Genomic DNA, 26,055 nt, shown 5'->3' on the forward strand with positions numbered 1-26,055 from the left:
TGTCTCTGATTTGCATTTTATTTTTACCATGGGTAAGAGCAGGAATGTGTGTGTCTGTGAGAGAATGAGCATGGGGCTGCAAGCTTCATCTCAGTGCAAATAATATTTTGGCAGGAAACCTGCAGGAGATTAAATTAGGGGCCTAACGACTGAATATTAAAACATTTCAAACTTTGAGTTCCTTTAAATAAGCACCTTCAAAACAAGGAAGCAGTCTGACAAAATTAGCAGGTCCGAAGCACTAAAGGAATCCACTAAGGGTCACTTGTTTATTGATGCAGATTTAAAAGGACCTTTTTTATTATTTTTATTAGTAGCTGTATATGTCAACATGCTATTTCCTCAATGCATTTTGAGTCCAGATTAGCTAAAGTTTTAGGTGTTGGCAGACTTGCTACAATAGAAGGGAAATGCCAGTGGAATAACTTTAAACATGATCCAATCCCTGATGATTCATTGGATGTGTTAAAATTTCCTTTGAGACCATGTAAGTAATGCAGGGACTGGAGTGCAGAGTGCCTGTGACTCAGCTCTCTGCAAGGCAACGGGAGGATGTCAGAATTACTCACTGGGACAGGAGGAATCTCATTTATCTATTTATAGGCAAGGCTGAGATGAGCTTGTACCATTAAAGAGCTGAGTTTGCCAGTTCCCATAAGTGGAGGAGGGAAGGACCTCAGTTTAGCTGTTGAAATAAAAGTTTCAGCATCAGCCTCCTTTTTTCCCCCCCTTTCCCAAACCTGATGACTGTCCAGTTATGTTTTCTCACACTCACAGAAGCAGCACAGGGCACCCACCCCGGGCTCCCGGCCTGTGGCAAGAGCAGAGCAGCCCTGTGAGCCTCTGGCCCTGGCCACAGGCACCAGCTGTCGCTCCCAGCCCTCCCGAGGGGCCCGTGGGATCACCCAGTAGAGTGCCCAAGGTTGGGGGAACTCCTGCTGCCACAGGGGCATTACTGTGGCATGTATATGGCTACAGCTTTCACGAAGGATGAACTTGTCAGAGGCCAGTGCCCAGTTTGCCAAAACCATGTCTACTGCATGTTTCTGTTTGAAGATGTACGGCGTTATCCCTTGGGCGGGCATTTTGACTGATTGGAAGAGGAAAGGGCCCAGGAGCTGGGCACATCGCCTGCTTCCAGCTCCCAGGTGAGAGACGGAAACCGCACAGAGGCAGTAACACTGCCAGCACGAGGACAGCAGTTCCTGAAGACATTGTTTCAACTATCTAGGGTCAGGCTTGGGAGGTGAAAGACAGTGATGTTTTAGGGTAAAAAGAGCTCCAGGCCACAGTAAAATGTTGTAGTGGCACTGTTTCTGTAATACAGCTGGCACTTCATAGGACACAATTTTTTCCTTCATAAAAACAAGATTACTACTTGGTAGGGACAATGTGAGTCTCAGTTGTTTACCACACAGCTCCATCTCTGGGAACACATTTGTGGTGTTGGTCCAGGCCATTCCTTTCAATTCCCTGCATGTAACCATCACCATGGCTGACTCCCTAGCCGTAAAGAAGTTATCTGGGAAGACAAGGCTCTGGATTACTGATCCGGTCTTCCACTATTACAGTCAATTACATCATATCAGGCTTTTTGGCAGCTCTTCCAGCACTTCATTTTAAATTTCCAGCCTTAGTATCATTTGTTCTTGTGCCAGCATCATAATTTAGTTTAAACAATTCTCTTTTTTCTCCGATCTTTACCTATCAGATGTATTTACTGAAAACAATCCTATCTACTCTAGTCTTTGTTTTGAGAAACTCAACAAATGAAGCTCTTCTAGTCTCCTCTTGTTCAAAACCCTCTGATCATCCTCAATACCCTCCTCTGTACCTGCTAATCTTCCTTGAACATGAGTGAACCTGTATCTTCTAGGACTGTATTTGCCTCTCCATATCAGATCGGTGGCTCAGTTATCCCTCGGAGCAAGTAATTCTCTACGTTTTTTTCTACCACCCTGCTTTTGTCATTCTCAAGTGAATAATGTGATAGTCTAGTTATTAATTTCTAACTGTATGTCTTTATACTTTGTCTATTCTATTTCAGACAAATTCTGCCATTCAGTTATTGCTGATTGATGTTCTGATCCTCCTCTGTGTTAACAAAGCCTGTGTCCTCAGTAGACTTCTTTACTACATTCCTGCTGCTGCGGAGAGTCATTTACAGCACAAGTAAGACTGGGCTCAAGACTGACCCTTGAGGAGTTCCTCTTATTAACTGCCTCTGTCCTGCATTTCTCCTTTCCACAGAGCTCCTTGTCATTTGCTTTAGCAGTTCTGCATTCGCCAACCACACTAATCCCCATCTTCTTAACTTCAACTAGTAATTTCCCATGTGGTATAATATCAGATTCTTGACTCAAGTCTGGATAGAGTAAATCACCTGTATTTCATTTGTCTAGGAAAAAAAGTCAGTCATCAAAGAGAAATATGAGGTTAAGCTCAGCTCCTTTAATGTGCCAGTTCTTTCCAAATTCTGGGATGGAAATCTGCCAGTGCACCTTGATCTGAGCACACTGAATTCGTTAAGCTTTTCCTTCCGTCTTACATGTGATAATTTTCATTCCCTTATGTATGTTCCTACTGGAAATCCTGTCTTTGCCCTGCTGTTCAATATGATAATCTCTACTGAAAATGCAGGCAAAGTGTTTTTAATTCATTTTTAGGCCATATGTAGACTGGTCTAATATCAACCCCATTCTCACTACATAATGACCACATTTGTCCTCTTTCTCTTTTGTATTTACCTAGCTGAAACCTTCTGCCATCTATTCTATTTCCTTTTCAAAGTCTAATTCACAACTTTACTTTTGACATTTCTCATTCTACCCCTACACTTCCTGACCTCAGCAAAATAAAATTGGATGGCGGAGGCAAATATTGCCTCCAGTCTTCTGCCCCGCCACTCTTCTCTGATGCTGCCCTTGTGGCAAAGATGACAGAATAGCTCATAAAGCAGGTCCAGAACTGCTGGACTGAACATGTCACTGGCATGACGGCTGTTCAGGACCTGCTGCGTAAGCTGCTTAGTCAGCCCCGTGCCATCAAAGAGCAAAGCAGGTGGTCGTTCCCTGCAGTGGTTCCCCTCCAGACATCTGATTTCAATCCCTGGCTGCATGTGAACTGAATACCCTCTTGCTGATCAGATCTTTTGCCCATTCCTTGCTTGCTCTCAGTTAACTCCCCCCATGTGTTTGGGGCTGGTTATTTATCCCACCAGTTTTGGTGTGTTTCCCTTCAGGGTCCATCCTCCTGCATGTTCCAGCTAGTTTCGGAATCCAGTTTCCATCACATTCAACTCCTCAGCTCTTCAGTGCAGTCAATTCCACTAATTAGTTCCCTTAATTTCTCAACATTTGCCCTTTTTGAGATGAATGTTTGGTGTGTGACTACAGACAGTGCTGGAGATTCAGCCCTAATGAGGTACATTTAAAAGCTCCTGTTTCTTAACCAGAGTCTTCAGAGGCTCTGGATGACTCACAGCTCAGTGCTTTAGAGACAGTGAAAGAACTCCACTTGCCTTTCTGTGCGTGTGAGACTCCATATCACCGTAACACTTCTCTGTATTAACTAGCATTTTCATTTTACGGACAGCTGGGACATAAAGAGCCTAAAGATCGCATTTCAGAAGACACTGCATTGTATGAAGAATTTGTTAAGCACCTGAAGTGAAGTACAACGCTTCCTAACCCCACTGAGATCACTGCAGCAGTCTAACCTTGCACACTTGAAAACTAGGTGTCTGTGCCAAGCTATTTGCTTTGAATTCTGTCGAGTTCTTGAAGAAAGCAAAGCACATCCAGACTGCAGATTGACCTGTCCCAGACACACAGCCAAGGCGGGCAGCAAAGGCCTAGCTGAGACTGGCTGTACAAGGCCCTGCCCTCAAAACACTTTGGAAAAATGTATCAGTCACCTTTAAAAATCCAAGCCTTACTGTCACTTAGGGTATCTGTATTGAAAGTGGGATTTGAGCCTCAGCAGTGGGCCACCTACTCGCTCACTGATTTTCCCCACTCCCTTGAGAATCCCTCTGGGACCCTGCCTGGGACATGCATTGTTACTTTAGCTGCTTCTTCAGCTGCAGAATGGCAGCAGTACTGCCCTCGTTTCCCAGAACAGGGCGAGACTGACACTACCACAGCACTAAGGCCAAATTGCCATCCTAGATAGATGAAAGCTATCTTCCACTGGCAAAGTGGTGCATGTTCAAACCCTGTAGAAAGAGATTAAATGGCAGGGCAAAGCAAATTCCTCTCCTCTCCCCTCCCCTCCCCTCCCCTCCCCTCCCCTCCTCTCCTCTCTCCTCTCCTCTCCTCTCCTCTCCTCTCCTCTCCTCTCCTCTCCTCTCCTCTCCTCTCCTCTCCTCTCCTCTCCTCTCCTCTCCTCTCCTCTCCTCTCCTCAAAAATACTTCAGAGTGGAAGAAAACAGTGCCCCTCTCCCAGAGCGTGTCTGCCTTGAATGCCCACTGCTCTGCTGGGCACCTACTGACCTTGGCAGTGTCACAGGACTCGTGTTTTTTTACAAGAGTAACCTCCTTGTGAACAGGCTCTTTGCTTTGGGAAACACAAAGCAGTCTTGTCTTCCAAGTCCAAGCCTTCTTTTCACGTCTGTTTATTCCTTCACTAGCATTTATTTTTGGCCTCGAAAGAAAAACACAAGTCCACATTAAAGGGATGGTGTCCAATTAAAACCCACAGGCTGCACCACACCTTTGCTCCCCCTTTGCAGGGGAAGGCAGTAGAGGAGACTAACAAAAATAAAAAGAGAAAAATCTATAGCTTGTTAGGCACAAAACTGCTTTTGCTTTCTAGTGCAAAAGCAGCAGAGCATCCTCAGAAGCACATAGCAACTGGTCAAATAGGCCAGAGCCTGGATGCCTGAGGCTTTTTTGTAATCGTAATAACAAGCCCAGGGGCCACATTTCCATTTGTCTTGGAAGGCCTTTCCAGCTGGGATTGCTCAGGAGAGTGAGACACTGATGTTCCACAATGTCGTATTCTGTTTGTGGTGGGTCTCTTTGGCAATCCCAGACTTTACGACATCGCCTGTCAATGACACCAAAACAGAAATACACCCTTGCATGCCTATTCTGCGCTGACACCACAACCCTTCTGGCTACTGGAGAGCCAGCATTTCAGCACAAGTCTTATGCTGTGTGAAAGAGCTTAGGAGGGGTTGCAGGTGATCGCTGCCTCCCGAGACCAGCGCCAGCCGCATGCGCACTTCCTCCCTGCTCAAGGCTAGCGCCAAGCCAAACAAAAGCACTTAGGCTACCAGTGGATTATGCTCACCTGTTTGACTTTGCAGAGGAGAAATATTCACGGATCCAGTGCCAGGTCTGTGCCTGTCACCTCCCAGCAGAGACTTGGGACTGTGTGTGGCCTGATGCAGCTGCAGAAGGGCCATCTAAGGGCTCACAAAGCTGAAGTCTGAGGCACAAAGTTCAAGGCAGAGGTCCTGTATTGTCAGTGTGTGTGGTCAAGACCTGCCTTCCCTTGGGAGAGGCAGAGGAGGAGAGCAGAACTGCATCAGGAGCTCTTCGGACTGGATCTGCAAGAGGAAATAAGTTCACTTCGGAAATGACTATGTTTTGGGCCACCCATCAGCTTTCAGCATCCCACATCAGGCAATTGCACTCCCTTCCTGCAGCACGGTGACTTAATTAGGCACCTGAGAACAAAGTTTTTAAAGCACCCTGCTCTCAAGACCTATGTGACAGCAACTGCAGCCCTGTTCACTGAAATCAGTGGGACTCTTCCACAGGCCTGGTTTGTCTCCCTCCTACATCAGTACATTATCTTTTAGGTCCATTGACTTCGATGAAATTAGAGCTGCCAGGCCCTGGATGTCCATGAGGGCACAGCTGGGCCAAGAGAAATAGCAGTAGTGACACTTGGAGGTTATAGAAATAGAAACCCTCAAGAAAGAGGTGTCTGCCTTGCACACTTAGCAAGGTAGCAGAATACTAATGGTGCACCACTCATAATAGAGTAAGTGCTTCTGGATGCTTGGCCGACTTCAGCAAGGGGCACTTTGAGAAGGATAAAACTGCATTTTCATTGCTGAGAATCTTTCTTCAGTAATAAGATGTGCCTATGGGATGCTGCTAACATATTGGTATTGTCTGCAGTGAGTAGGTAGGAGTTAGGGTCTTATATTGCTAAACTGTGTACACAAAACACTTACCCCTGAATATCATGTTAGTCCAGACCCAGGATTTACAAACACAGAGACAGCCACAGGTGGGATCCCATGAATCTAGAAAGGAAAAAAAAAGTAATTTTGTATTCTTTCCTTTACATATAAAACATCGTTAAAATACTTAGAAAAATAGATGCATTGTATCAGTAACTGACAAATTAAGAATGTGGTCATGGTTGTTCAGGAACCCACAGCCTTCTTGCAATACCAATAATGATTATTTATAGCCTACTATGCAAGGAAATTAGTCCAGAAAAACTGAATGATTATGATGTAATACAGTCATCCCAAGAGAGGAGTCTAGTGCAAGGTGCGGGCAGCCAAGATCTCACACCATTTTATTGTCTTGAATTACAAACTTTATTAAAAGTACTGTTTGTGTATTTTGTACAGAATGTCTCCGTTCCTCTATAACAAATACCCATTCTATCCCTGCTGAATTTCATTGAAGCTACTCCTGATTTATACTTCAGATCAGAGGCAGATCCATATTACTGCTTTATATATAAATCTCTTAGCTGCCTATTCACAAGGCTGTACATCTTGGCAAAAGAATGAGTTGAGAATGAGCTGGGCGGCAGACTAGCTATTAGGTTTGATATTGCCATAGCATCTGGAGAAGCTACACGCAGTACTAACACAAGGCATGAGAAGTTCTCTGCTCTTGAAAAGAGCTAACAAAGAAAATAGACAGAGGGTGGGAGGTAAGGAAGAGCCACAGAAAAGAGAAGTAGCTGTACAGCGTCACATAGCAGGCAACCAAGAGAGGCAGGAGCAGATCCCTTGTCTTTCAGCCCTCTCCAGCTTCACACTGCCTTTTGGTGCTTTCTATTTCTGCATGTGGATGTGATGCATCTTATATAGAAGCTCAATCCAGAAAAAGAAAATGGATTTTTCTTATTTGTCAAAAGAACCAGCTTTCTGCTAGTTGTGCAAACAAATTCTTTCCCCTGATTAATACCTGTCTCCTGTGCTAAAGACGTCAGTCGCTGCATGGATCAAATCCTAATAAAGCAAAGCTCTCTTCTTAGAAAAGAACATGTTTTCCATTCTTTCTGCTAACATTCCTCCTCACAATTGCCCTTGTTTAGCACTATGATAATTTTATGATGCAGTCCCAACATAACTCACAGTACTTCCCATTATTGTGTGCCACAAGTGTTTACAGAGCCATTTTTGTGGTAGATACCAGCCTTTAGACATTCCACATTTCCTTTTTCACTGGAGCCAATCACACACTGTTCAGTACTGAAATGCAAGTCTCTAATTAATTTATACACAACAAAGTACTTCAGTCATTGCAATAATAATGTAATGGAGAACAGCCCATTAGCAAAAACCTGCTATCTAGCATGGACAAATTATTTTCTTGTCATGTTTCCATCAATATTAAAATCCATTAATCATCTTCTTAAAAAAAAGCACACAAAACCCTACCCCAAGCCCAAACTGCCTTTATACTTTGCCACTAGCGCTAAGGATGTCTATATGGGATACCCGGGCTTGCTTTCTCTCACAGCAAGGAAACCTCTCTGATACACTGAGAAGAACTGGGTCTTCACACCACAGGGGACTTCACAACTGGTCTAACTCCTCTAATACTCTCTTTCTAGAATCAAAATATAATAGCCCAGTTTTAAGAAAAAGAAATCAAGACTAAATTCAATATATTCTGAAGGAGTGAAAATTCCTAGCAACAGCTGAAAGGGAAGTGGAATTCATAAATACCTCTTTCATCTTTATCAAATTGCTATTCAGTGCAGTTACATTTATTAATAACAACATCCCTTAAACCGCGTTCTGAAAATCCATTAGCAAGAAACGCTTTAAAATGTTCAACAGGCTGTAACAGATGATTTATCAAAAGCTAAAACAATTAAATACTATACACAGAGTGGGCATTTTTATGGGCTATGGCGCTTGCCAGAGGGCTGTTATGATATATTCAGAAATTAATTGTTTGCATGGTGTAACTCAACTTTTTTCTTCAATTCAGTCATCTACATTAGCGAGGGGTAATGCAAGCTAATAGAAGTCCTTGAGTTTTTCTTCTTCTCACTTCAGTATGTACTTGCCCCTAAAAATGCTGATGGTCATTTCAAAGTCGACATCTGTGGCATTTGCTACACGTGGAAGTACCAGGCTGCTGCTCTGAACCAAGTACAGAGAGAGGGAACCTGTGAGAGGAGATCACTGCTCACAGAGGAAATGCTCTCTGACTTCGCTGTAACAAACCCTAATGAGAAAAGCCCTTTAAGAGTTGTTTAACTATCCCCATGAGGGACAGACTTACCAAGGCTGGCCCGGGGGCAATCACTGCATTGTTTTCTCTTTCAGCACACCCTGCATTTGCCCTGGAAGTTCCCATATTCCCCTCTTTTCACTTTTTTCTTGTTTTTTTAAAACATAGTTTAAATGTTAATCACTGTTGAGTAATCACTATGAAAGTACTAGATATTGAGACTAAATTCAGATGAGAGATTCAGGTTATCTTTATGCAACGAATTGTAATTCTTGACTATTGTGCATATGCTGCAATGCCAAAGGTTCGTTCAAGTCCCGGGGGGGTCGTTACAGAAGGACCGACTGCGTTGTCCTTCTCTCAGTTGCTTCCAGTTTGCAGCAGAGAACAATAATGGCACAGACAGCTCGGCACTGCTCCGCACTCATTCCCCAGCCGTGACTGTATCTATCACAGCCTCCCGCTGCATCAGCGTAAGGAGGTTTTTGAAGACATTTTCTTTGTTGCTGCAGAAGGCAAAGTCTAAATCAAGGATTACGGGGGGGTGAGAGGAAAGGGGTAGGAGATGCAATCGCAGCTGGGGAGAGAGCAAAACACCAGCTCTGGGGTCCTGGTCCACTGCCTGGGCTGCACACAGGGTGGCTGCGGGCTATACCAGGATTTTGCTTACTTGCTGACAGATCAGCCTGTGCAGGTTCTCCTTCCCAATTTGATCATTCCCTAAATCTGTAAAAAGATGCCCAAGGCGGGGGGTCAGATGGTTTCTGAGGCAGATGCACACAGTGCAGCCCAAATGCAGCCCAGTTCCCTCTAGTGTGAAAAGCTCTTCACACCTTTAAGCTACATGGTTAAGTCACCCCAGGCGAACAGCCAGACCTGTAGCGCAGATGAGCTGCACTCGGTGTTCACTTGTTCCCCCACTGTGCTCCACTTAGGAGGGCGAAACAGCGGCAGAACAAATTAGTGGCAGAATGTATCTTCTATAATCGCACACGAGCCAGCATGTTAGATTATTTTCTGTCCCAGCTGAAATTGTAGCTCGTGCTTACTTTTGACTGAGCACAACTAGAAAATACGTAATTCCATGGGCCAAAGCACGGAGATCTGCAGCTACCGATGCCTGGTGCTTAGCTGGTAAAGTGCAGCACATGGTGGGGGAAAAGGAAGTTAGAAATGAAGCGTACATTCCCACCCCACCACATCCCCACTGCAGAGCTTATGGCTTTCAGGCTTGGGCAGAGCAAAAGGCTAAAATTTCTCTGGTGGAATGACAGATTGTATGGGACAAAACATCGAAAACTGTATGTCAGTGCCTGGGCTGCTGGGTGCAACTCGTCCAGCCAGATGAAAGCAGTCCAGACGAATGCTGGTGAGACAATACTTGGCATCTCGCAGGCACAATCATTCTTGGCTGTAACATTCCCCTCCTGGTTCATTTTCTGTTGTCTCTGTTGTTGACCTCCAGTGATGGAGGAAAGGGGCTGGACATGGAGAGGAAAAAAAGAAGGCAGCGGACAGTGCTGTGAGCAGGAGAGGGGCCTGTAGGAACGGGAAAGAGAGGGAACAGCTGTGGGGCTGGGAGGGAAACAGAGACAGGGGAATGAAACAGATACGCTTCCCCTTTGGGAGGATGGGCTGAGCCAGACTGAACAAAAAAGGGCTAAAATGAAAGGGAGGAAACCAGAGAAGAGAAGAAAGATGGAACAAGGGAGATCACAGAGAACAACAGGAAGCAGTGTTGAGAGGACAGAGATGAAGGGTGGGGCTTGTTGGGGAAAAGCAAACAGAGGGAAAAACTTCAGGAATATTGTGCAAAAGACAGAGAGAATAAATAAATAATTAAAAAAGCCCTATAAAAGTGCCAGCTACCCAGCTGCTGTAAGTGAAACTCCAGTACACTTACGTCAACACCACACCACTGATCAGCACCAGGGGAGGAGGTTTGGGGTTGTTTTTTAATTGCATGGAAAGGCTTTCAGTGACGCAGAACACGAACACTGAAGTCAAAGGGGTTTAGAGGTGCTTACTGCCACAGAAAAACAAGACCCAGCTTGATAGAGGCCATGAGACAAGATGCCACATTACAACCTGGAGAACAATCAGCCTTTCACCTTGCCTGACTTCCACCTCGAGACCGAGGGTGATGAGGCCAGCACATGCGGGGAGGGCGCACATGGAAGCCTCTGCACCCAGACCAGGGGCACCCCCCAGCTCTGCCCTACCTGCACCACAGCAGCCATCTGCTTCTGCTTCGTTTTCCCTGATGAGCAGTGAGGGCCTTGATTTACATATCTAAGCTTGAGTAGGGGTAAGAGGCATCCGCTTTGCTGGTTGAAGTGAAATGTTTGGCTTATTGGCATGGCTTGTTTAATTTGGCTCTTAGTGCTCAGTTGGTGTTATTAGAGAAAGCAATAAAAACGCATTAAATACTAGGAACTACATTAAAACAACATGGAGCATGCAACACAAACCAAAAAAAGCAAGGGGGCTGAGTATGGAGACTGCCATTCCCTCCTTCAATCCGCCTCTTCTACATGAATATGGAGAATGTTACTGTGCTGTCTGGAGGGGTGGAGGGCCCAGTGGTCACAGCACGCCTGGGAAGTATCAGATCTGTATCCAAGACTGGCTCCTTCCCCCCGATGCCAGGGTGGCTGCTGAGGTCAGAAGTGGGGGCAGATACTTGGCTCTGATGCAAGCTGCCAATTCAGAAGTACTGAGCTCCCAAAACCGAATGCTCTGTCAAAAGTTTTGCTTCAGTGCCATCTTGCCAGAGGCAACAAGTGTCCATCCTCAGCCATATCTCCCTCCAATCTACATAAACCATCATTAAAGAGAAGTCTGTGCTCCACTGTGCACCTAAAATGTTCTTTCTCTCCAGGTTTGTGGATCGTGTGCTGTCTGCTGCCAACCCCATGAATCACAGCAGCTGCAGAGAAGGATGCTGAGCTATGCACAGGGAGCAAACACCAGCAACGGAGGCTCTGTCACTCCAGTGGCAGCAGCTGTGACTTTTGTCAGTCTCCCAGCCTGCAAATATTGACCAGATTGTCACAGATGTTGGGCTTAATTGGTCATCGTGAAATCCTAATTTACCTCAGCAACATGCCTTCATACACCGCTATGGTTCATTAGAGGCATTTCAGCGCTTCCACTGCTTGCTCAGGACTTCTGCAAAAAATGTTCCTCCACTTCTGCAGTCCTTTGCAAACCTTGAGGCCCACGTCACACAAGCGCTTTTCCTCGACTTGCAACTAGCCCAACCCTAAACTGTTGCGTGCCATAGCATCCCAGCCACCAGCTCCACGGTCTCAAGGCATCTGGGTTCATCTCATGGCTCTGGGAAGTAACGCCCAGGCACCTTGCTGCCAGGTCCCCTGGGGAGCAATACTTGTTCCCTAGGGATACCCCCCACATAAGTCAGACAAAAGTTAAAAAACAGTTTTGACTGTCTTTGCCCAACCACAGGCAGCCTGGCCACCCTTTTAGTGGTGTTGACCAAAGATCACCAGCATCGGTGAGCTGTCACATACAGCAATGTTGAAGACATCATCCCCTTATTTCCCTCCAGCTAGTGGTTCTAGAAAGGCTGTGAAATGCTGCAGTCAGCTCCTACACGTCCTTGTCGAGCTCCTTCTGGACTGAACTCTTACACTTGCCACGTTTTTGCCAAGACATCATTTTCTTTTGACCACATAATAAGGGGCAGATCCCCACCACCACAGGGAGGGTCTGAGAGATGTCAGAAATGACACATCTGTCACCTGCCCAGGCCAGTGCTCACTGTTCCACCCCAGCTTTTGCAGCCCAGTCAGATTTCCTGGTTTCTGCTTTGGCAGACCCTGGGGCCCTGGGATCATTAATTTGCCCATTTTGTTAACTGATTTGTGCCACAGCTGTATCCTTGCATTTCTTCTGCCCCATGAAAACCACAACTGCACATTAGGTCTGGGCAAACAGCGAGGTGATTATTGTAAAGCATGGATTTCCTAAGGAAACAAAGCTTTATGTGTGATCACAGTGTGTGTGTGTGTTTGCGTGTGAGTAGTTCTTGAACATGTCAGACAATTTCAACGAGACAGAAAGGAGGATTTCTCAGAGCTCTGAAGCTCCCAGAGGTGCACCGAGGTGACAGAAGGAGGATACAGACACCATTAGTATCCCCCAAGGAAAAGGCAGCAGCAAGTGCTCCCTCCACATCAGACAGCAGAGACGCCACAAGGGTGAATGCTGTTCATTAGACCTGATGATGATGAAATTACTCATTAATAATCTCAGTGTGTCCGATCACCTTCTCTTGCCACTCTCTTCCCCTGCCTGGCTGGAGCTGGACCCTGCACAGTTGTTAAGTTAACAGCTTTCCTCACTCACCTGCCCATCACCCCGAGGCCTAAATCTCTGGCCATGAGGGTCCCAAAGTGTTACCACAAAATGGGCAACAGAGGAAACAGCGAGACAATCAAGATGCAAGATGATGGGAGCTTCTGCGGGGTGACAACTGTCCCTCGGCTCATCCATTGTTCCTGTTCAGAGAAGCAGCTTTAAGAAAGTGGTGTAAATTACAGGAACTGGATCACTGGCTTGAACAATGTCAGCACGTCCCTTCGAGGGCATTCGCTCCCCCTACACCATGAAACGACAAGTTATTATTTAACAGCAGACCTCACACAGAGGAATGTTTTTCTGTATTCATGACCTCTAACAAGTATAGCAATTGTTTACTATACTCTGAGCAATCCAGCAGTAGCTATAATGTGATAATTATAGAGAAACCTGCCTAAAAATATATTTCTGATGCATCAGCAAAAACTCATCAGGCCCCTCCAGCTGGCATTGAACATATGAGTTAAACCCAATTTGAGAATCAGATCGTGGACTATGTTTGTTGCAGCTGTGCAAAGACTCCAGCGAGGAGCTCTGGAGCAGATGCCTTGCAGTGACAGAGGGAAGGGAAAGTAGCATCAAAGCAGATGGGGCAGGAGCCACAGGTTCTTTTCTGAACAATTAACAATGGCAAACATCAGGCCCATTTTCAAGATGGATAAACTGAGGTTCTGGAAATCAGAACACCAACATTTTCTAATCTGGCTACTGACTTGTTGGTATCTGGTTTTAGAGGTTCAGTCTGGTCTAAGTCCAGTCTGTGCCGGCATTTTTCATGGAGTGAGATGATTCATTATTATTATTTTATTTCATTCCTATGCACTAGAAGAGCATCTGGAGGCTCCTGCAAGAATTAGCTCTTCTCTGTGCTCAGTGTTAGCAAACTCCAGCTCATGTTCTTTGAGGAAGGATCTACAAGGGCTTCAGATAGTACTTACCTTGTAGCAGAGCCATCAAAAAGTCACCCTTCTGCCACTGCCATTCAGAGCCCTGAGGCTGACCTATTTTAGCTAATCAGACTGTGAAGGGGAATGCCAGGGCATGGGTGTTTATTTTCTTCTTCCAATACACTTCCCTGGAGACAAGCTGGGCTCTTCAGACAGACAGAGGTACCTTGGTAGCCCCTAAATGCTTCTGTGCCTTGATTTCCTCACCTGCAAAAAGGCTAAGACAAAAAACCCTCAATCTAGGGCTGTGTTCAGGTTTGGAAAACACTTTTAACACCTTAAAAGAAGGTTTCTGTGGAAGCCCAAACTGTAATTTATTGCTTCAATTTAAAAAGTGTGTGTTTTACAATCCACAGTCTGTTTACACTTCTACTTCTTATAGCTATCTCTCTAAAAAGAACTCAGCTCTGGTAGCTCATGGATTTGGCACAGCTTGTCAAATAAGCAGGCTCACCAACCTTTCCACGACACACAGTGCTTCTGTGTAACTTTGCAGGCTGTGTTTGACTTGTCTGAACTTGAACAGTCACCACTGATTGATTGGCTTCTAAAAATATCTACCCCACCATGGTTCGAAGTCCAGAGAGCTCTTGTTGATTTAGATGGAGACCTTCTTGCCGGTCAGAGGCTAAGACAGACATCTGACACCCGGGTGCTGCTCTGTCTCGGCTCTGCTCGCTGCCTTCTGGCCAGGGAGGGACCAGCAGAAAGACCCTGCATGCCAGGCAGCACCCACACTTGGCAAAGCCCGTCTCTACCACACTTGACAGCTCTTGGTACCAATAAGCAGAGTGAATGGCAGGATGAAAGCAGCCTTACAGGTCCCTTCCCTTCCTGCATCCCCATTTCCAGACTCCCCCTGGTAATAAGTGGGATGAACTGCGGCTACCACAAACCCAGGTGGTGCTGTAAGTGCCCCCACAGTGATGGGAGAGCCCAGAGAGTCAGGTATGCAGCTGATGCAAGAGGAAGGCATGGCAACATACCCTGGAGAAAGCTGCAGACACGTGATTATTGCTACAACAGCCACCAGGAGGAAAGTCAGACTATGATCGCTATTGGAGGCAATGGTCGCCTTGTCATTTTATAAACCTGTCACTACTGGCCATTAAACACGCTTTGTTGCAGCTCCTAGATCCCATCACCAGGCCAGCTTTGGAGAGAACTCCATCCCAGCACACTGAGCCAGGGTTCCCCACTTAGAGACCGTGGTGTTCGCGCTCCCAGCCACCCACACCCACATTACTATAGCTGAAGCCTCAAAATGCATTTTGGGAAAGGAAGGGCATGCCAGGGCAGGGGGAGTCACAAGCTGAGGACAGGAGCCCAAGCAGCTGAAACCTTCCACAGATGGAAATGGCAGAGAGGCCGAGAGCATGGATACACACAGTCAGGAGCAAAGCAGTGTCTGCTCATTTCTGTAGAGATGCATCGATACCAGTGTGCCGGGCACTGGTAAGCAATGCAGCAGCACCAGGTTTGCAAAAGATGTAAACCCAGGAAAGACTCATCACAAGATGAGCATCACCACCAGCAGGTCCTGGGCCACTCTGATCATTTACCTGCTGACTTGGAAGCTAACAAAGACAGAGCAGAGTGCAGTCTAATATATATACCCTGGATGTTGCCACGTTACTGAATGCATCTTAACACAGCAGGATCTTCTCTAAATGATGTATTATAGCTGAGCTAAAACCTAAATAATAAAGCCTACTTTTGGCTCTCTGGAAGATCACAGGTAGACAGTTCCCTGTGGAATACCAGGCTAATGGAAGAAATCAATGGCATTCTGGGAGCATACAGGACTGGAGATGATCACTGCAGCCAGACTCCACTTTCACAGCATCACATGCATTTCCTTTTGTACATGGGTTACGCAATGCGCCCCTGGCCCTGCTGTCCTGATGCAAGGTCGTGCAGAACCCTGTTGCTCTGAGGTGCAGAGCCCTCCTCGTTCCAGCTTAAGTGTAACTCCATGACAGTTTATAATAATTCTGTCGACCAAAGCTTTCCTTTCATTTATATAATATTCTTCCTTCTATTGCACCTACAGAAAGCAGTGCCCTCACTTCGGCTCTGCTATGCTGAACGACCCACACTGCTACGGTTACTCCTTGTTAGTGTCACCCATTGTCCCAGTCACCTTCTGAGTTCCGCTTTGGATTTATCCTTCCCAAACAAGAGAACTGACCGTGACTTTCCAGATGAAGGTTCAGCTGTTCCTTGTACAGTGGCAGGAGCACTGCCTCATCTTTTCTGGAAATATCTTGCCTGATAAACCCTATGATCTCATTTGGCTTTTGTGTTTCATTTTAAAAGGGGTATAAAGAAGGCTTTCCAATATTTCACTTCATTTTATTTTAGTGTTTGTTATCTGGAAAGAAGAGGGTAGTTAAACTGCCTTTTTAATTAAATTCCTTTAAATCTCTGAAAACAATAAAGAAAGAAAGATAGCAAACAAAGTAAGACAGAAGAATTACCATGTGTATGAGCAGAGGTATTTATTCCCGTAACACATTTATATATAAATCTCTTTTCCAAAAACTTGCAACATTTCTCAGTGGCTCAGTCTGTCTCCTGGGAAACTTGACACCTCACAAGAGGAGCCTTGTGCCTCCGCTCTTTAGTGGGACACAAGTCTTGGGAACTCTGTTGCAATAAATTCTCCTCTAAATAAAAAAGTATGCCTAATTTCTTGAAGGTGAGAAAAGCTTGCATATTGCATCCTTCTCTCTTTGCTTCTCTCCATCTTCACACAGCTTATGAAAATAAAAGGCTCTGAGTAGCAATAGCTTCATGAAACCAGGGGGTTTGAGCCATGGTCCCTCCAGGCACACAGACTCTTTCTATAGGTCTGTGAAAAGCTTCTAAGAATTTACATGAGCAAGGAGATAGTAAATAGGCTTAAGTTTGCTGTAAAAGGGTTCAAACCTGCAATGTGAAATGTTTAGAGTTCCATAAATTAAAAATAAGGTTGGAAAACACTGGCTTAGCTAAAATAACCTGACAAAGGTCCTCTGCCATCAGCACAGCACCTACAGGATGAGATCTCACCGCTCATGCTGATGTGGGAGAAAGTGTGTCCGTCTGAAGACTCAGACCCTGTAATTCAATCGAACCCATGGTGCAATGGTTCTGCCATGACAACGACACCTGAGCACGGAGCTGCATCCTGACTACACCCCATATATCAGGGCGGCCCTAAGAGATCAGGGCAGCCGAAGCACCAATTTGACCAGGCTTGTCAATTGCCACTGCTATGGCTGGCGAGAAGTAGCACAGAGCAGCTGTAAAACACTGTAGGTTATTGGCACTTAAACTCACAGGGCACTTTAAAAAATCACAACATTAAGACTGGAACGTGTTTGCCATTTTCTCTGGAACTGGGGAATGAGGGAGACGTTGGTGTGCAAGTTGCTCTCAGTGATCTGTGCAGCCCCAGGCACTGCATTACTCTGTGCTATGGTTTGTACTGCAGCAACACCTCAAAGCTCTCTCCAAAACTAGACCTTTGTGGTAGCTGGTGCTGTACGAGCACAGCGCACTTTTAATGCACATTCAGCCTAGTTAAAGTAGAGATTTCAGAAATGTGAGACCTTTGGGTACTGAGGGCCACTTCACTGCCTACCAAATGGCTCTCAAACACTGCCTGCTGCTTGTCCTTTAGTACTATCTACTTTATCTTCTCTACAAGTTGCCTAATTTCTTTTTTTTTATTGTTGTTTTATTCTCCGCCCCCCCCTTTTTTTTTTTAATAAGGAGACAATGCTTTCTGTGTCTCCTTCCTCAGACACCACCAGTCTCTCAGGGACCTCTCAAACACCAAGGCCAGAAACCAAGTCCAGGAATTGTAGGTTGCAGTTAATCTAAAATTGGTGACTTGTCAATTTTAATAGTTTTAATTTCCCCACTGTCTGCTTGGGTTACACACATAAAACTTTTAAATAATATGCCTTCTCTTTCTCCCCACATAGAAAACCACTGTGTTTCCCTGTCCTCCTTACAGTACGTGACCTTTAGCTGCTCTCCCTTGCTTATCAAGTCAAGGAATTCATTCAGCTTCTCAGCAGCTCCAGCCACTTACTCTCCATTCACATCCCTCTAAAGGCCCCATCAGCTCCTTGCCCCGTTTAGAAAGATTTACATGTATGTGCCCCTTCATATCCTTCTACCTTAGGCTTTGATTTACCATCCTGGCTTCCTTATCACTCTATAGCACTTCCTACATGTTTGTCTTTATAGCTTCTCATTTTCCCTCCTTGAAATGACCAATGAGTTGTGTTTCCTTAACAGCAGTGGGAAAAATTCACCCAGCAAAGAGGCCTTTGCAAGGAATTGTGCAAACCTGAGCTCCAGTGGAACATAAATGGCATTTTGCTTCTGACGCTGGCCTTAAGCACAGGAAGGACTTTCAACCCATATCAAACTTCCTTGCGCAGTTCTCAGACCCTTGCCTGCTTTTACATTTCCTGTGCATTCATTAAAGGAAAGCTTTGTGCCTTCCAGAAGGCATGAGGAAATATGACCTTTTTCACCTATTTTCTCAGTGCCTCCCTCCACAAAGAGCTACTCCAACCCAATGCCACTTTCTCTGGCAGAGACAGTGCCACAGCTGCAAAATTTTGCTCTTCACTTTTTCCCCTCCTGGGGCTGGTGATCAATTCGTTACACAGTTTGCGTTACCCCATTAAAGAAATGGGACTAATGGAAAAATGCAAGGTCATGCTGGAGAGGGCTCTGGCTGGGGTGACCACCAGGTGACCACCTAAGGGTCTCCTGGAGTCACAGATGCACTGACCTGGAGGAAAACGATGGATCAAAGAAAGCTGCAGGCCCCTCTCTGCTCAGCTGCTTGTTGGCTGGACTAGAGATTCGTGTTCCTGATCTTTTAATTCAGCCTTTGAAGTTATTTTCACATTTATTCTCCTACTCCTAAATATTCCCCTCTGCAGGGCTTAAAGCTGGTAGTAAAATATCTCACAAATGTTTACGATCACAATTACACCTGTTCCTAGAAGAATTTCACAGTCAATTGAATCACATTATTCTTCTCATATTGGCCTTTCCTGCCCTGGTATCCAGATTTGCCAACCACGTGTACCAAGTCAAAGCCTCGCAGGTTATGATTTCAGAGTATTCTTTAAACTGTTTTAAACTCAAATCCTGCCCAAATACAGACATGCAAGTCAGGCAGATAATAAATGTCTTTAGCTAGCTGAAGTGCAAAAAAAGGGGGGGGGGGTATTTTCTGTAAACATTGCCTCTGTAAAGGACTAGGATGTATATGGTCAAGAACTTGGCCTAGCTGCTATAAATGTTGCAGAATCCTGGATTAGATCAATTTTACCCAAATTAAGGCATTCCTACTTTAGATCGCACAATTTTGATCCCTTGAGGGGGGAATTCCAGTTACCAGTGTGAGTTAATACTGATCTGGGTATGACCAGTACTCAAGCATGCAAGACGCTGGGCAGAAAATCAGGGGAAAATTTTAAGCTTTCTTTGGCATTTATTCAGGCTGAATTTCCCAATAGAAAAACAAAAGATCGGCACTTATGGGTGAAATTCCCCCATGACACAATAAGGCTTGCTTATTAAATAGGAGTTAAGGCACGCACAGTCAGGACATTTGGAAGTAGACTCTACAAACTCCAGCTAGAAGCAGGAATAGGAAACAGAGCCATGCTCCTTCACAGGAGGCTGTCAAGAGTTCCCCACTCCCATCAAAATCACCTGGGAATCCCAGGTGCTGTAAGGTGAGGAGAGTCTCGATTTGTAAAATATTCCTGGACAGAGTTCAATTTCATGTACGATCACTGCCTATCAACTTTCAGCCCCTTTTCTCCTGTAACCTACTTCAGCTGTTAGTGCCAAGCAGCAATAAAACTATATCCATGTTCACTCACTTGAAATGCCTTCATGCAAAGGAAAATAGTTTCACATCCTGCACATCAGATTTCAGATGGGAACATCTTTCAGATTTCCAGCATAGAATAATTCTTCCAGTAGGAAAAATAAAGTCCTATAGTAAAGGCTAATCTAATCTAATATTCATATTTTCCTTGAATGCCCATGCAAAAAAATACGGCTGATAAAAGATAATACAGTCTAACTGCATGAAAGTGCTGACAGACAGCAATGGCACTAGAACTCTTTGCCACAGAGACTGGAATACCACAGTTGTATCCTCCTGTAGTTATATGGAAAATACAGCTTATCTCTTCCATTGGGATACAGTAACTTCCAGCAAAATGTTCAACAGTTACAGCTCTGTCTAACTGCACAACACAGTAAAAATAGATGCAACACTCGCACTTACAAAAAATGTACTGCAATGTCAAACAACACTGCCAAAAAAACACAATGGCAGGCCTTGGTCCTGCAAAGCCCCACATCTAGTCACTCGGCTTTTTCACACATTTGGAAGAGCTTTTCTAAAATCAGTGAAGCTATCCATAACAGGCAAGAGCCTTTTGTGGGATCAGGGGGCTCTGTTACTTGCTCCACTGGTGGAAAATTAGATCTCATCACTCCTATATAACCTCTTTCAAATAATATTGAATTACCTACAAGTTACTAAAATTAGACTAACAAATAAATTACTTTGTAGCTAAGCTGATAAGATGTGACTGTTTACATATGATTTAATCCTAGAACTAAGATTAAAGACTACTTCAAACAGCCTTTGCCCAATATGTCACATAAAATTCTGTTTGGTTTCAGCAGAGCTGAGAATGACTTTAACAACCTTGTTAATCACAGATTAAGAATGGAAAAGATCCTTTTTGGCACCAGGTGTGCCATTAATAACAACTGGGGATGCAGGGGAGCTGCAGAAATGACCTAGCTCAAACGCCAAGGAGAATCTCTGGGCACTGGAGCTGTGCCATGTCCGAAGCGCACCAGCCCAGACACGGCAGGACAGAGCTGCACTTGTGCTTCCACACGCTGCAGGCGTGCAGGCAGAGCCGCCTGCAGGGACGGGAGCTCTGTGAGATCTGCCTCACCGCCCCTTCTCAGCTTGTTTCTGGCTAAATTCCTGTAAGCCTATTCTGGATCCCGTTGAAAAGCCAGCAAAATACCCCTGGGAATCCAAAATTTCCTAAGTAAGTGTCTCCTAGACATAATGAAGGCCCCTCCCTTTCCGATGGTTTTTGTCCTTGATGAATCAAGCCATGAGGCTGATGTTCCTCAGACCACTCTTCCCTCTGCAAGAGCATCACATGAATTTCTTTAAGCATGCAGTGAAGTCCTTGTCCATCTCTGGGCTATGCTCAGCACCTGAGAGGTGCAGGCAGAGGCTGAGCGTGGCAGAGCTTCCCGTGCTGGCACAGCCAGCAGAGCTCCTTGCTCTCCAGCCCATGGACACCTGCCCCCGTGCTCCCCAAGGCCGGGCTCAGGGCCAGGCACCTGGGCTCTTCTCACAACAGCTGCCGTCCGCCAGCATCTCACCTGGACATTCCCGTACCTTCTGCCCACCTTTCTCCAGGGAACTCCTCTGCAGTGCTCCTCAGTAGTGATATGGCCACCCACTATCCGCCACCTCTCCCTCCCAAAAGCATTTTTCTGTCGGGATGGGAAATCAGCTGTTCTCGGTTTATGCAGTGTCTGGTCCAATGGAGAATTGCAGACACTATCACCGAACTAAATGTGGTGTAGAAGTGTGCTTGAGTAGCAAGAAGGTCCAGGCCTGCAGGACCTTGAGCCATTGAGTGAAGCCCCTTTCCACGTATCCGAGGCAGAGTGCCAGCACCACAGGCTCTCCTCGCCCCATTAAACTGCACAGGAGCAGAACAGAAAATCTGTTCCACATTAAAAGTATCTAACAATCATTTTTAAGCACAACCATTAAGGCTTTGCCCAAGCAGCCCTCCTTATCTTCACCTCCCATACAGCTCCAAGGTCCCCCAAAATGCATGAGAGGGACAGTCTGGTTAAAATAGCCGCCCCATGGACAACGACTGGGCAATGCCAAGCTTTCCCACCGGCAACCAGCTAGAGTAACCTTGCAAGCCCATCTTTCAGATCTTAGTTCTTGCTCTGCAAAAACAAGGTCTATATGGGTGGCACATGGTACATTAGGGTGGTGCCCAAGGATCTAGTTGGCATTGACAGCGTAGCTCATTTCCAGCATGCACACAACACCGAAGCCACAACAGCTAACCTGACCACTTATGAGTGGCCAGTTGTTTGTTGTAGGAAAGGCAGAAAAGATAGGGAGGATGGACATTTCTTTCCCTGTGATCTTTCTAAAAGATGTTTGCCATAAATCTCTTAAAGGTAAAAAGAAGAAAAGATCTGGAACCCTTTCTGCTCTGCAGAAGATAAGCTGTGATTCAGCATGAAAGTCCTTCTGAGTTTTTCCTAGTTCCCATTACCACAGTGCCCAAATATCCCATTGTGAAACAAAGTCTCCCCCAGCGAGGTGCAGTGCCAATGCACAAGAAACATCAGGGGGTTTACAAAAGAGAAGAGCAATCCTGGCGCCGGATATTCTGAAAACGCTGTGCAGCCGACCTTTGAAAAGCAATTCCAAAATCCCTCTCATCAAAACAGAGGCTCCTAAAATCACTTCTCATATTTTACAATGTTGGTCAGATCTCTACCCTGACAGTTTTGTAGTGGAATTCAAGTTTAGCATCGTGCTCCATGGCCTTTAGTTGCTGCAATTTAATGCACACTTAAGACCCAAGCAATTGCAGAAAGCATGCGCAGAATTCTCTTCCTGTTTATATTGCATGTGTTTTACATTGTTTAGTTTTTATCGTATATTCCATGCTATTAATGCCTCGTGTTTCTATAGCATCTCCCAGGTGAAGGGCTCAATACACTTCAGAAATGTAAATGAAGCTGAAGAATACCACCAAGACTGGCAGAACCGCCTGTTCTATAACTACTTTGACAACTTTCAGTTGTCTTGTAACTACCGACTGGTGCCTTTCTGCTCTTGCATGAAGCCCATGTTCTTCTGCGAAGGCTGCCAGACTGGTGCAGGACCAGACTAGTTTATCCCTGCAGTTCCTCTGGCAGGCGCTGGGTAAGTGACTCTGAGGTTTCTACCCTTTTCATAGTGCAGAGTCAGGGCCTGCATGTACCCATTTCCTTGGGAAGCTCTGGAAAGAGGCAGAGTTGAAAAATCCAGTGCTGTGCAGCCAGCCCTGATCCAGCCCTCCTTCCTCTGCAAGTCCCGAGGGCTTTACCAGCATGCTACTGTCAGTACCAGAAAAAAAGGAAATTCTCCTGAAGGTGCTGAGAAATAATAAGAGTCTGCGAGCCAGGACTGAGCATTCTGACAATGACGTTTTCTTTGCACAGAGCTGCCATGGGCTCAGGTTTTCCTGGATACTTATTTTTTTCTCACACAAGTTGTGCCTGGCAGAAGTAGAGGACTTTATACATTTGCCCACGATTCCTAGATGTCCAGCAGCGAGGCCGTGAGTTGCAATTGCTGGACTTCTGGCAATCCTTGATTCGTCACATACACAGGGATCAGCTCCACAACTCACATGTGGCCCTGGAGATTTGAGCCTGCTCTGTGCTTCTACAATAATCTGAGCATCTGAGATTACTGTGCACGTGCGGATCGACAGCACAGAATACACACACACCGGATGCTTCCTGGAAACGCCGCATTCACTGCGCCAATAAACAGATTTCTGCAAGAATAATTACCTCGACTTTTAGCAAGTCTTCTTGTGTCTCAGTTTGTCAGTGGGATGCTGTCATAAATCTACAAAGTTCTGCAAAAGCCTAGGACAGATATCATTGCAGTTGAATTAAAAAGGTCACCCAAGAGCAGCACAATAACACAACCAACTCAATCACACGAGGTATTTGTCAGATCTTGTTCCTGTGTGGTATTCTCAAATATGACTCTCTTTGGATTCCTATTGGACTACCACGCTTCTAACTATGCCCCCGGTACTCAGACATATGTTCAGCTCTGGTTAAATTTGACTTCTTGTTGTGTTATACAACTGAGCTTTACTCAGTGTTATCTTTTGATTGACTCCTCCACTATTCCCCTCCCAGCGTATTTATCTGAGGCCAATGACAGCCAGCAAATACTTACTAGAACTCTTGTCTTTGGCAGCAGATTCTGGCAGTAAGTGTTTTCAGGCAGTTTGAGAAGTGGGTGTCACTTACATTAGCTGACTCTAAAATCTTGACTCACCCCTCATGCATATAATCCCTCCTGCAAATTCTAGGCCATGGATTTTAATAGAGCTTCCAAAGTAGGTGTGAGGGCCACTGGCTGTGCTAATTTAGTTCCTATTGATTTATCTTGTCTCCTTTCACGGCAGCAAATTGTAAATGCTTCCTTTGCCTCACTCGGTGTTTGCTCCCTGCATGACAAGTCTCTAGCATTGATGGAATGTGTTAGTGAAAAGTGCCTTGATGTCTGTTTTCAGTATCACGGAGACAGAGCCATCATCTAGTGACAGCCCTACTCTGGGAGAGCTGCCTCATTCAATCTCTACCTATTTACTCAGAGAGGAAAGCTGGGCCCCGTGATGTGAAGGCTCCATAGAACAACACACAAACCAATCTCCATAAGAGATGAAATAAACCTGTCTTTAGGATTGGAGGTAAAACTAAACAACTAAACTACTGACCCATCACAGCCTTTTATACCTGCCGTAGCAGAGGCTGAAGTGGTTACAACCATGAATTTCTTTCTCTGAAGTCAAAATCAGTTGTTGGAGGTTCCTTTTGGTCAGCAGCAGAACACACCTTCCAGCGAGCGTCCTGACACACACCTTAGTCCTTTATGGATTCTACTTTAAAGTTTAAAATCCAATTTTACCTCCAGTCAGAAGTGGCTAATAGCTAGCAGCTCTTGTTTTGTCTCCAGCTAAGCTCCTATTTCTACAACTGGAACAGACACGTTCTTTTGAATTTGCTGCAGTTTTAGAGGGGTGAAAGGAGAGCCTGACACTCAGGTTCACCCTGAGCCACTGCCTTCCTCCAGGGCTTCGATCAAGACCTTCCAGGTAACACTCTTGCTTAGCTGGTGGTGAGTCCTTATGTATTTAATCCCTGCTGACCTCTCTGTGGCAGCTGGAGGCAGAGGACTTCATATCAGAACCCTGCGGCCCATCCACTGGTTTGAGTGACAGAGCTCACCGGCAGGAATATGCGGCCAGGAGCTGGGAGGCAGATGGAAGAACAGGATCTCCCTCTTCCAGCAGCAGCAAACTATAATGTGGCTCAAACCACATCAAGAAATCGCGCTTGAATTCCTGTTCTCAGGAGACATTTAGTCACCAGCCTCCAAACCTGCTCAGAGGTGGAGAGGAAACCAGGGGTCTAACTTGCTCTCAGTACTGGGGCAAAGAAGTGGAAGTCCATGGTATAGCAGTGGGATTCAGGAACACTGACACTTCGTTAGTGTGAGTAAAGGCATCTCAATCTAGCCTTTCATATGCATGTTTAATTAGGTCTTGATCCAGTTGGGAGCTCTCTCTGCTCACACGAGAAAGACCTGTGTTCCAATTGCTTTTAGTTCTTACTTGCAACTTGGGTATTAATCACATATTTTTGCAAATATAGCATGAAGCATTCCCTCTAGGGAAGGGGACATTTAGATGAAGCCTACAAAGATCATACATTTTCTCTTTTGTTACAATCATGTAATACATTAGTGTTGTTTTTTAATGAACAAAACAAGCAACTTCATCTTTATAATTACACATTTGAAAAAAAAAACTTGTTACAGATGCCATTTGCAGCATGCTTCCCCTGCTGCCTTCACTGGGAATCCCAGCATGTGCCTCTGAAACAGATACACTGGGACTGGCATTTGCCAGACTCAAATCCACAAACTTCTGGTTGTGCCAGTTTGTGAATTACAGACCCGATGTCTGCAAATGACCGGTTTTCAAAGTGAAGGCAGCCATCCTTTCAAAGGCTGAGAAATAAATATATCATAAATCAGCATATGTGGATTTTATTTATAAAGATCTAATTAAATTTTGTTCTGTAATTTCAATATGCAGCGTACACACAGAGTGTATATTTTTTCTTTCTCTTTTGGCCATAAATACAAGTGATATACCTTATAATTCTCTTCCTCCATAATGTGCTTGTTTTTTGTGCTGGTAAAGTAACATCGTAGCCTTTTGTAGTCTGTTACAGTGCACTATAGAATTTTCATTGTATGTTACAGTCTGGTTTGGAGATCATCCAACAAAGCGATCTGCTTCCTTTTAAAAAATAACATAAAATACTGCATTTTTCATAACATGTATAAAGCCATGCAGAAATCCAAGCACAGA

General features: G+C 45.1%; 1 long non-coding RNA gene across 3 annotated transcripts in view; it reads right to left on the reverse strand.

The window, feature by feature from the left end:
• The window catches only part of LOC135315982 (uncharacterized), a 106,226-nt gene that overhangs the window by 15,349 nt on the left and 64,822 nt on the right, over nt 1-26,055 (reverse strand). For 2 of the 3 annotated variants that reach the window (XR_010375466.1, XR_010375465.1), the window contains exons 2-4: nt 6,191-6,262; nt 5,296-5,554; nt 4,494-4,644 (exon numbers count right to left, since the gene is read on the reverse strand). This is a non-coding gene — a long non-coding RNA (uncharacterized LOC135315982). The remainder of the gene's footprint in view (nt 1-4,493; nt 4,645-5,295; nt 5,555-6,190; nt 6,263-26,055) is intronic. The other variant, XR_010375464.1, reaches the window with a different exon arrangement.

This window comes from Phalacrocorax carbo, chromosome 16, assembly GCF_963921805.1.
Source record: "Phalacrocorax carbo chromosome 16, bPhaCar2.1, whole genome shotgun sequence".
Taxonomy (NCBI): Eukaryota; Metazoa; Chordata; class Aves; order Suliformes; family Phalacrocoracidae; genus Phalacrocorax; species Phalacrocorax carbo.